The 9,385-nt window shown below is 43.2% G+C and overlaps 1 protein-coding gene and 1 pseudogene across 2 annotated transcripts in view; one reads left to right on the top strand and one right to left on the bottom strand.

Moving 5' to 3' along the window:
- The window catches only part of EPB41 (erythrocyte membrane protein band 4.1), a 253,110-nt gene that overhangs the window by 27,138 nt on the left and 216,587 nt on the right, over positions 1-9,385 (top strand). The window lies entirely within an intron of this gene.
- LOC105521452 overlaps positions 403-9,385 on the bottom strand; it is a 65,792-nt pseudogene continuing 56,809 nt past the window's right edge. Inside the window, exon 2 of the transcript XR_001003271.1 lies at positions 403-584. The product of XR_001003271.1 is annotated as a 60S ribosomal protein L27 pseudogene (transcript). The remainder of the gene's footprint in view (positions 585-9,385) is intronic.

Here is a 9,385-nt window from a genome sequence, read left to right as displayed (position 1 = left end):
GCTCTCCCGCGGAGGGGCCTCGTGCGCACACTGGGACGCTAGCCGGGACGCGGCCCGAGGAGCGAGGGGCGGGCCGGAGCCGCTGAGGAAAGGGAAGGGGTTGCGTCGCGGGAGCATTGGAAAGTTAGGCTTGGGGTGTATTTTTGATGAGGAAAAATCGGTCCCCTCGGGTGCATCAATCACGGTGCGGTGTGCAGGACCCTCGGGAGAACACCAAATGCGGAGAATCGCAGGTTTCAGACGCTGAAGGTGTTGCGTGCAGCCGCGGAGCGATTTCTTCCTGGCAAGGGAGCGGGGCTGTCTGCAGAAGTGAGGCGGTATCTGGGGGCTGCAGGGAGCCCTGGCAGGACTTCGCAGGCCTTCCCGCCACCGACGCCTGCATTACTGAAAAACACGTTCCCCCTAAGTCTTCACGGTTCCCAGCGAGCGGAGGGTTAAATCTGTTCTCTCAGCGTCGTGACCTCCTTTTTCAGTTCGCGCATCTGTCGGCCTGGAAATCTTCCCCCGTGCTCGCTGGGCTGCTGTACCTGTGGAGAGGCCGGGTCTGGGCTCGCCCTCCGAGATTGACCAGCAGGCCATTATTCCTGGGGAGGTTTTGCCAAAACAGGGTCATGCTCCCCGAGAACAGGCATTCTCTTGAGAGAAAGTGATCTCACGTGAAACAGATTGCTGATGAACTGGTTTCTGGCCACATGATAGCGACTGTCATCCTGTTGTTTCTCTAACTGTCCCCTGTACCCTGCCATAAATGACTAGTCTGTGGAGACTTGTTTTTTGGCATGTAGTTGCTCATTAGGAGATAGTTTTTTCTTTTTTTGTTTTTTAGATGCTTTTTTTTTTTTTTTTAAGTAGTCTGGATGATTTCACAGCTGCTATTTTGTTCCCTTCTGTTTTTAGGGAAAACGGCAAGAAATGGTTGTGTCTTGTGTCTTGGATATTATTATAGTGTATTTATACTCTCTTGAGGATGTACTGTAGTCAGTGCTGTTGCTCATTGTTGTTTTCTGTATTCTCAGTCCTGGCAAACATTTTAGTTGATTAGATCCCTTTAACCACAAGCAGGATGCATAGCCTGTATATGTTTCTTCTCGTCCCAGTTTTGTTAATGTAGCACTAACTCCTACTTTTTATGGAAACTTGATGTGTACTCTTCATTTCCCTTTTCTGTAAATTGAAAGTGTACTCAGTTCTTCGCCAGTTGTAAAATTTTTGGTTTGGGGTGTTATTAATATAATCCATGTAGCGTACATGCTATCTGGCATACAGTAAGCACTCAATAAATGGCAGATTCAAAAATAGATGGAATAACTGAACACCAGATTGCCTTAGAATCAAAGTGGTTAATTCCATGTATTTTCTATAAGAAGCTTATAATTAAGGTAAAGATAGATATTATTCATACAACTGGGGAAACAAGTACAGTGATCTTTGCCTCTATTAAAAGTGAACTCGGTTGGGCACGGTGGCTCACGCCTGTAATCCCAGCACTTTGGGAGGTCAAGGCGGGTGGATCACTTGAGGTCAGGAGTTCGAGACTAGCCTGGCCAGCATGGTGAAACCCCTTCTGTACTAAAAATGCAAAAAAAGTAGCTGGGTGTGATGGCATGTGCCTGTAATCTCAGCTACTCAGGAGGTGGAGGCAGGAGACTCGCTTGAACCTGGGAGGCGGAGGTTGCAGTGAGCCAAGATTGCACCACTGCACTTCAGCCTGGGCAACAGAGCAAAACTGTCTCAAAAAAAAGGTGAACTCGTTGTTGAACATAAGTTCAGAGTGCCAACCTAAGTTCAGAGTTCCAACCTTCTGATTCCTCTTTCTTCTACCAACAAAACTACACATTTTTCCTTGTATGTTTGAATTCAGGCTGAGAAATAAATGTTTTTAATCTGTAGGTTTTACCAAAATTCTCCCAACAATTGTTTTCTTTTTTTTCAACAGGGTCTCATTCTGTCACCCAGGCTGGAGTGCAGTGGCATGATCAGGGCTCACTGCAGCCTTGAACTCCTGGGCTCAAGTGATCCTCCTGCCTCAGCTTCCCTAGTAGCTGGGACTACAGGCGTGTGCCCCCATGCTTGGCTAATTTCTTTTTGTTTTTTTTGTAGAGACAGTCTCACTATGTTGCCTAGGCTGGTCTTGAATTCCTGGGCTCAAGGGATCCTCCTGCCTGGGCCTCCCAAAGTACTCGGATTACAGATGTGAGCCACCTCACCCGGCCTCACCCAAAATTTAATTGTTTTATACTAAATGTCTTGTAAGTTCTTACGCAATATGGCTACAATCTACCTTTCCACCTTTATTCTCCTTTTCTTTGTATTGTCCAACCAAATAGAACTACTCTGTAATAACCCTTGCTTTGATATCTCTGTGTGGGTTTATTTATTTATTTATTTTGAGACAGAGTCTTACTCTGTCATACAGGCTGGACTGCAGTGGTGCCATCTCAGCTCACTGCAACCTCCACCTCCTGGGTTTAAGCAATTCTCCTGGCTGAGGCTCCCAAGTAGCTGGGATTATAGGTGCTTGCCATCATGCCCACCTAACTTTTGTATTTTTAGTAGAGACGGGGTTTCACTATGTTGGGCAGGCTGGTCTTGAACTCCTGCCCTCAAGTGATCCACCCGCCTCGGCCTCCCAAAGTACTGGGATTACAGGCATGAGCCACTGTGCCCGGCCCTGTATACATATGTTTTTAGAGACAGGGGTCTTAGCTCGTGGCCCAAGCTGGAGGGCAGTGGCATGATCCTGGCTCACTGCCGTCTTGAATTCCTGGGTTCAAGTGGTTCTCCCACCTCAGCCTCCCGAGCAGCTGGGACTACAGACATGCACCACCATGCCCAGCTTTTTTTTTTTTTTTTTAAACACAGGGTCCGCTATGTTGCCCAGGCTGGTCTCAAACTGCTGGTCTCAAACTCCTGAGCTCAAATGATCATCTCACCTCTGCTTCCAAAAGTGCTGGGATTACAGACATGAGCCACTGTGCCCAGCCTAGTCTGTATTACAGACATGAGCCACCATGCCTTGTGTGTAATTTTTGGTGTGAATGATAGGGTTTGCTCACACTGCTTTTTCTAATGCAGTAATCCAATTTAAATATTGCTAATCTGATTTCATAACTTTAGAATATCAGTGGCCATCAGGGGCTGAGTTTGATTCTGAAATCAAGAGGAGCATACATGGAGACCACAGTTTGTTTCCCTGTTATCTAAGAGGCAGGACAGCATAAGTGTTGTCAGTGTATTTTTGTTTTTCTTGTCTTTTCTGTCTCAGCCTCCTAAGTAGCTGGGACTACAGGGGTGCACCACCACACCCAGCTAAATTTTTATTTTATTATTATTATTATTTTTTTTGAGATGGAGTCTCGCTCTGTCGCCCAGGAGGGAGTGCAGTGGCCGGATCTCAGCTCACTGCAAGCTCCGCCTCCCGGGTTTACGCCATTCTCCTGCCTCAGCCTCCCGAGTAGCTGGGACTACAGGCGCCCACCACCTCGCCCAGCTAGTTTTTTGTATTTTTTAGTAGAGACGGGGTTTCACCGTGTTAGTCAGGATGGTCTCCTGACCTCGTGATCCGCCCGTCTCGGCCTCCCAAAGTGCTGGGATTACAGGCTTGAGCCACTGCGCCCGGCCAAATTTTTGTATTTTTAGTAGAGACGAGGTTTCACCATATTGGCCATGATGGTCTCTGTCTCTTGACCTCGTGAGCTGCCCACTTCGGCCTCCCAAAGTGCTGGGATTACAGGCGTGAACCACCACACCCAGCCAATGGTCTGTATTTTTCTAAGTGTCATCAAGTTTGTGTTTGGTTAAATGCATATTCAGGTGTGGATTTATTGCTACCTCTAAATTTGATTTTTTTCTTTAATTGCTTGAACATGGAACACTTTATTTTGTTTGTGAGCTAAACAACAATAATTCCAATAACTTTTCTTATGAATAACTTTGCTTTTTTCCTCTAAATAAAGACCCCAAAGATGGCCTCTGAATTAATCAGTTATGGGCCTTATTTGTGTAAAGGATCCAAAATTATTGAAAAGTAATTGCTAGCTAGGTGCAGTAGCTTATGCTTGTAATCCCAGCACTTTGGGAGGCTGAAGCCCACGGATAGCTCGAGCCTTCAAGTTTGAGACCACTGCATTCCAGCCTGGGCAACAGAGTGAAATTCTGTCTCAAAGAGAAAAAAGAAAATAATTGCTTGATTGCATTTATCACAGCATTTAGTTAGAGGAGAGGAGAGACAGATGCCAAATGTGTGTGATTTTTTTGTTGTTCATTTAAGTTTCTTGGTATGTCACTGGTGGCTTTTACTGTGTGTTTTTTTTTTTTCAAGAGCACAAATCTATGTTTATTTATTGATTTTTCATTAGTTTAAATCCTTGAGGGGTACAGCATCACTCAGATTCCGTGTCCAATGGCCTTAGCAGGAAGATTGCTTCGGAATTTGGCACGAACCATGCCACTATTTCCATGGGCCCGAGTTACCTTTCCCCAGATGACTCTGGTTTTATTTGGTTTGCCGCCTGGAGTCACTGTGTTATTCTTTGCTTTGTATACATAAGCGCATCTCTTGCCCAAATAGAATTATGTTTCATCTCGGGCATAAACACCTTCAATTTTAAGAAGAGCTGTGTGCTCCCTTTGGTTCCAGAGACCCCGCTTATAGCCGGCAAAAATGGCCTTGGACCACAGCCTTCCAGACAGTTCCTTTTAGAAGTCCCGTTGCCAGCAGGCCTCCACAGGAACCAAGACGGTGGGAAGAGAAAGACCCTGTGTGTCCTTTTTAAGAGTGGGTTCCTGGTGTGTTTAGTAAAATGCAATATAACAAATACTCTGGAGTGCACACTGGGTTGGATTAGTATTTTGATTTACTCTGCTGCTATTTAATGAGTACATAAAGAGAAAGATAAAGAAAAATGCTGTAGCAGTGAGGAGTACTCTGAACTTGGAGGTGTTAGAAAGGAGAACTTTGATATTTTATATTGAGTGGTGATGTCATTTAGAACTACCCACCTTACTGACACTTCGCTTCAAATATTGGTTTTCGGAAAATCTGATTATGATGAAAGTCTGTTTATACTTATTTTGCTGATTATTTTTATTTAAATGGGATTGTATCCACTTTAAATATTTGAAAATAAATTGGCTAGCTCTTTGAACTTTGGAGAACAGCAGCCAGTATAATTCAAGGAGTAGCTTGAAGAGACTTTAATATTCCCTATCTGTTAACTTTGTCAGCTTCCCACTAAGTCACCGTAAGTAAATATGCAATCTAGATAGGAACTGGGAGCTTGATATCCAAATATTCTGTCTCTCCTTCCAGTCAAATTGCTCTCCTTAAAAGTCCTTTTTTTTTTTTTTTTCCAAGGCAGGGTCTTGCTCTGTTGCCTAGGCTGGAATGCAATGGCATGATCTCGGCTCACTGCAACTTCTGCTTCCCGGGTTCAAGCGATTCTTCCACCTCAGCCTCCCGAGTAGCTGGGACTACAGGCATGCACCAGCATGCCTGGCTAAATTTTGTATTCTTTGGTAGAGATGGGGTTTCACCATGTTGGCCAGGCTGATCTGGAACTCCTGATCTCAAGTGATCCACCTGCCTCAGCCTCCCAGAGTGCTGGGATTACAGGCATGAGCCACAGCATCCAGCCCCAAAGTCCTTTCTATTTAGAAATTCCAGAGACATTCTGGCATCATGCTTTTAAATTATTTACTGTTTTATTATTTTTATTATTTTATCATTGCAATTAAGAGCAGTTCTTTTTTTTTCTGATACAGAGTTTTGCTCTTGTTGCCCAGGCTGAAGTGCAATGGCATGATCTCGGCTCACCACAACCTCCACCACCCAGGTTCACGCAATTCTCCTGCCTCAGCCTGCCTAGTAGCTGGGATTGCAGGCATATGCCACCATGCCTGACTAATTTTGTATTTTTAGTAGAGACGGGGTTTATCCATGCTGGTCAGGCTGGTCTCGAACTCCTGACCTCAGGTGATTTGCCTGCCTTGGCCTCCCAAAGTGCTGGGATTACAGGCATGAGCCACGGTGCCTGGCCAAGAGCAGTTCTCTTTTTCGCAAGTTATCTCTTATCCCCAAATTAAATCTATGTGGATTAAACTGTGATGGTTTATTGAATTGCTGCTCTCCCTCTTCTGTAGCTGACGACTCTGGGTCAGTTCCACCCAATTAATCTAGGCCCTCGACTCTCAGGGTGATCTCTACTTGTAGAGATTAAAATTGTTTCTAAGCTAAGTAGAGTAGAGCTTGGGTAAGGTTAAAGAAATCTTGGCAGGTTGGGTAGGAAGGGGGAAGATTATCTGTCTGATGGAATGGATAAAAAATATGACTGTAAGTTTATATTGATAAGTTAGATTGGAATGGGCAATAGATGCTCTATTAAGATTATTTTCTATTATCTAATTCTATATTCAATAATTCTATTCTGTTATCTAGTATCTATTAATAGAGACAGGAACACCTCCATTTTTTTTGGAAATAGGTGGAAATAATCAAGTAAGATTGGATATAATCTATAGTCCTGTAGTTAATTGTTATTTCTAGATGCAGCCTGATTCCATCCTCCACAAAGGTCACCCTAATGCAGATCAGCTTTTGGTAGGCGCTCTATTTGTTTGAATCCTAGCACTGGACACAACATAGATTGAGGTTTTGGTACTTTCTACATTAATATTCACTCAGAAAACTTTTGCCCATGCATTGTATTTGTTATAATATCTGCATGAAACCATTAAAAAGTTATGATAGAAAAGTTTTGAGTGAGAAACTCCCAGTGATTTAACTATATTAAAGCATAGGATTATTTTATTTTTATTTATTTATTAATTTTATGAGACAGGGTTTTACTCCCGTCACCCAGGCTGGAGTGCAGTGGTGTGATCATGGCTCACTGCAGCCTCAGCTTCCCAGGCTCAGGTGATCTTCCCACCTCAGCCTCCTGCGTAGCTGGAGCTACAGGCTCTACACCTGGCTAATGTTTTATATTTTTAGAGACTGGGTTTTGCCATCTTGACCAGGCTAGTCTTGACCTCCTAGGCTCAAGAAATCTGCCTGTCTTGGCTTCCCAAAGTGCTGGGATTACAGGTGTGAGCCATGGCGCCTGGCCTATTTTAATTTTTAAAAATTTATATGGGGGTCTCTCTATGTTGTTGAGGTTGCTGTTGAACCCCTGGGCCCAAGTGATCCTCCTGTCTCAGTCACCCAAATATCTGGGACTACAGGTGTGTGCCATCACATCTAGCTAATAGAGTTATTTTGAATTGGTTAAATTTAAGCCTGTAAACCATAAGTATAATATAACTGTATATTTTTGGTGATTTACGAATACATAGTATTAGGGCAAGGTTTAGTTGTGATTGACACACAGCTATTAGTACTTACATATATTCTTAAGTAATCCTATTAAATCATTTTAACACAATGGGATCTTAATGGCATATCTTTAAACATATCTTATAAAGAAATGCTGCCTTAACTTAGATGCCAAGCACGTATTTTAATTTACCAATTAGAAGTTCTACATGTATTCAAGTGAAGAGTGTTTCACCTTAATAATACATTTCATACAGATTGTTGAAATTCATCCTGTTCCCCCTTCCCTTCCCAGTTTTTGGCCATATGGACACAGGCAGGACTCTTAAGAGTGCCAAGGATTTAAGCCCTCAAATTTTACCTGCCAACCATTTCAGCATGCAATTGGGACACATGGAAGGCAGCTTAAAGTAAAGGCTTTTAAAAAATTTTCACTACCACCCACTTGCTGTTTCTTGCCCTTTTCTCTTTTTTTAATGATTCAGAGGATCGACACTGTTGCCAGCTTACTACCTGCAGTCTTTCTAATCTTGATGGTATTATGTAATTATATAAACCTTTTGCATGGTGTCATATGATATTGTATATATGTCTTCCTACACATGTGTCTTTGGAGTAATTTCTTTCCATCTGGTGTTGAAAATGAGCTCTTTGTGAGGTTATTTTTAAATCTTCAAGCTTTCTGGCATCCTCAACACTTGAAATAACACAATTGCTTTTGGAGGCAAGAAAATCCACATAGTATACTTTGTGGTTTTTCCAGTGACAATGTAAATAGTATTTTATTTATAAAATTAATTCTGTTTTTCAAATGAATCTTATTTCTTTCTTTTTTTTTTGAGACAAAGTCTTATTCTATCACCCAGGCTGGAGTGCAATGGCATGATCTTGGCTCACTGCAACCTCTGCCTCCCGGGTTGAAGCGATTCTCCTGCCTCAGCCTCCTGAGTAGCTGGGATTACAGGCAGGTGCCACCATGCCCAGCTAATTTTTGTATTTTTAGTAGACATGGGGTTTCACCGTGTTGGTCAGGATGGTCTTGAACTCCTAATCTCGTGATCCGCCTGCCTTGGCCTCCCAAAGTGATGAGATTACAGGCGTGAGCCACCATGCCTGGCCTATAAAATTATATTTTATATTTAGATAGTCTCCAGATAATTGTGTTAGGTTGGAAATAGTTGTTGCCAAGTAAATAAAGTAAAGGAGAGCTACTTAAGGGAAAGGAGACCAAGAATAAGAAACCTGGTAGAGGAAAGAGGTTTTAAAGAGATCTTCTTCTCTGAAGATTTATTGTTATCTTCTTATCCTCTGTCTCATTCTGTTGCCCAGGCTGGAGTGCAGTGGGGCAATCATGGCTCACTCTAACCTTGAACTCTTGGGCACAAGCAGTCCTCCCACCTCAGCCTTCTGAGTAGCTGGGACTACAGGTACATGCCACCATGCCCCACCATTTTTAAAAACTTTTCTTAGAGGCAGGAATTTTTTTTTTTTTGTTATGGAGTCTTACTCTGTTGAGATAGCTCACTGCAACCTCTGCCTCCCAGGTTCAAGCAATTCTTCTGTCTCAGCCTCCCAGGTACCTGGGACTACAGGTGTGTGCCACCACGTTTGGCTAATTTTTGTATCTTTTAGTAGAGTCAGGGTTTCACCATATTGGCCAGGCTGCTCTCAAACTCCTGACATCATGATCCACCCACCTTGGCCTCCCAAAGTGCTGGGATTACAGGCGTGAGCCCCTGTGCCCAGCCTGAGACGATCTTACAATGTTGCCCAGCCTGGTCTCAAGAGATCCTCCTGACTTGGCCTCACAAAGTGTTGGGATTATAGGTGTGAGCCAACACACTTGGCCGTGATGCACTGTTTGATTCTGATAATCGGGTATGTGTAATTAGCCTTAAAACCTTTTTCTTTCTTTCTTTCCTTCTTTCCTTCTTTCCTTCTTTCCTTCTTTCCTTCTTTCCTTCTTTCCTTCTTTCCTTCTTTCCTTCTTTCCTTCTTTCCTTCTTTCTTTCTTTCTTTCTTTCTTTCTTTCTTTCTTTCTTTCTTTCTTTCTTTCTTTCTTTCTTTCTTTCT

The sequence above is a fragment of the Colobus angolensis genome, unplaced genomic scaffold (assembly GCF_000951035.1).
Source record: "Colobus angolensis palliatus isolate OR3802 unplaced genomic scaffold, Cang.pa_1.0 Scaffold4, whole genome shotgun sequence".
Taxonomy (NCBI): Eukaryota; Metazoa; Chordata; class Mammalia; order Primates; family Cercopithecidae; genus Colobus; species Colobus angolensis.
Note: the sequence above shows the minus strand (reverse complement) of the source record. Positions and strands in the feature narration are given on the sequence as shown.